The following is a 2,709-nucleotide window of genomic DNA, read 5'->3' on the forward strand; positions in this document are numbered from 1 at the left end:
AGAGAGAGAGGAGTAACGAGGTGAAGAATACGAGAGGACCCCGCTGGACCGAACAGACGCATATTAGGATTGGTATTTTGTTTTTTTTTTCGCTGCCAAAAACAGCCACGCCGAGGAGAGGCAGGGATGGGCGGCAGCGATCAGCGGCGCACGGATGGGCGCACGTACGGGGCGCAGGTAAGCCCCGTCCCGGACGTACGGGGATCTCCGGTCGTCCGTTACCTGACGTATATGGCACACTCGTTAGCTATCGGATGTCTGATATCTGTCGGTCGTCCGTAAAATCCGCGTCCTATATAAAAACGGGAACGGGTTTGACCGGGCCGTTACCCTATCTTTCTCCCCTTCCCCATCCTCTTCCTCTGTCCGCTGCCGCGTCACCTGGGGGCGGCTTCGTCCGCGCCGCTGCCGTGGTGCCTCGCTATCGCTGGAGTCAGGCGAAGCCGGACGGATCCACCGCCAATCTGTTCCTCCCTCTCCTCGATTCGGCTCGGTACCTCCTAAGTTCGTCCGTCTCCTCCCATAGTTTGTTCTTACGCATTGTGGTGATCCCCTTCTCACTGGTGGTCTCCTCTGTAGGTGTGGCTGTCCATACCATGCCGAAGATCAAGCACACCGCTCACAAAAATACCGGGGGCTCGTCAGCTCGCGGTAATTTTATTGCCCTACTCTTATCACTATAGTCTCTCATCTCACCGATTTCTCGTTTTCTTGTGGTAATGAGTATCCCCTTTTCATGTTGATTTTTAGCGTCTTGTGGTGCTGGCTCGGATGACTCGCAAGAGCATCTTCGTCCGTGCAAGCGGGCTGGGAAATAGCCTGTCTATGAGGACACCTCTTCACTTGAAGGATCTGACTACGAAGAGGAGATGGAATACGAAGAACGGGCTGAGTATGTTGCTGTTCGGGCAAATGCTCCCAAGCCTGGAACACAGAAGCCCTCCTACATGCCTCCTCCACTTCCTAATCAGCCTCCCGGTGATGCTCGCCGCATTTCTTTTGAGCCTCCTCATCTCTAGGTCGCGAAATCAAGGATTTTCCTTTAGTATCTAAATCTGCCTACCTTAAATTTCGTCGCGATGTTGACCAATTCTCCGCTGAGCATGATTCGATGGATTCTCGTTTTCGTACCGATGTTCAGGCAGACATTTTCACCACGGTCATTGTTCCTAAGGGGCTGCCTACTCATATCTATGTTGACTTAGAGCATATCCGTTCTCATCCCGTGAAATATCCGGGAGCCATTAAACTCATTGAGTCCTCTGTCTTGCTGCTCCATTTGCTTTTCACCATGACTACAATCTCGCTGCTATCCATCAGTTTTACGCCACATGTTTCTTTGGTCCTGACAAGACCGTCACCTGGATGACTTCTGACACCAAGCTCACCGCCACTTATGCTCAGTTTGTTGCAGCTCTTGGGTTTCCTGACACTAGTTTCAAAATTCATAAATCTGACCCAAATCATGCTCCCAAAAACATTGAGGTTTGTGGCTTCCTTCTCTAACCTATTACTGAGCTTGATGAAGTGGAAAAGCAAAAAGATCTCAATCAAGTATCTATTTAGCGATCTCCTTTCATTATCTATCAGTGTGTCATCCGCACCATCTATACCAAGATGGGTGACAAAGGGTCCTGCAACGGGTATTGTATTGATCTCATGTATTGTCTCTTTGAGCATCCCAATGGCAAGATAAATATTCCTCACATCTTGTGGCATGAGATTCGTCTTGCTAGTCTTCAGTACAAGTGGGCCTTTCCTCATGCTCCTTTTCTTCAGGATTTCATTGAGAGTATTGCTCCTTTTCCCATTGCTCGGACTCATGTTCATCCGCGATGGGTCATTCCACCTCATATGGCGGATGATTGGGCTCCCAAGAAATCCTCAACTGCACGACAGTCTGCTGCACAGTCTCTCCCTATTCCCCCTAGCTCGGGGTCTTTTGGACGCATTGCTCGCTTTCTCAGGAAGGCCCATTCTGCCATGATGAAGGCCTTCTCCTTCCACTATGTTCTCAAAATCATGATGTGTTCACTCGCATGGTCTCTTCTAAGAATGCTCTGAAGGCTCGTCTGAGAGCCTCCGGAGCCACAGATGTGAGTGAGGATGAGCATCTTCCTGATGCTCCTCCTTCCGACTTAATTTGGCTTCCCTTCTGGTCCTGAATGGGCAGATTTCTTTGACGAGGCAGGAGGCAGTGGTGCCCATGGCGACGATGATGACAGTGATGATCTCTGAGGATGTGGTGGCTTCTGTGGTGCCTTCCCCTTTTGGGTACTTGATGCCAAGGGGAAGGAGATTTATCATAGACTTATCTTCCTTTCTATTATTTATGTATGATGAACCACCATGTTGAGCTTGTTATTTATGTATGATGAACCACTATGTTGTGTTGAGCTCGTTGGATCATTTTATGTTAAGTTGAACCTCTATGATGTGATATATGTGTTCTTAACATTGATGCTATCTTTGTATGTTGTCATTCTGTGCTTTGAAATGTTCTATGTGAGCTCCTGACCATATTCAGTTTCACCATGCATACAATAAGGGGGAGCTCTGTTACAAATCTCTCATAAGCTTCATAAGTTTATGTATTTTTGAGAGGTATATGTATGTTGTCATCAACTACCAAAAAGGGGGAGATTGAAAGTGCAATAATGCCCTTAATCTTTTGATAAGTTGTTGACAACATACATATAGGGAACTAAT

General features: G+C 47.8%; 1 long non-coding RNA gene across 1 annotated transcript; it reads left to right on the forward strand.

Annotated features, from left to right (window-relative positions):
* The first annotated feature begins 310 nt into the window (after positions 1 to 310).
* LOC123111047 (uncharacterized) lies at positions 311 to 2,466 on the forward strand. Its single transcript, XR_006454067.1, has 3 exons — positions 311 to 504; positions 580 to 651; positions 751 to 2,466. It is a non-coding gene; the product is annotated as an uncharacterized lncRNA (long non-coding RNA).
* The last annotated feature ends 243 nt before the right edge of the window (positions 2,467 to 2,709 follow it).

This window comes from Triticum aestivum, chromosome 1B, assembly GCF_018294505.1.
Source record: "Triticum aestivum cultivar Chinese Spring chromosome 1B, IWGSC CS RefSeq v2.1, whole genome shotgun sequence".
Lineage (NCBI taxonomy): Eukaryota > Viridiplantae > Streptophyta > Magnoliopsida > Poales > Poaceae > Triticum > Triticum aestivum.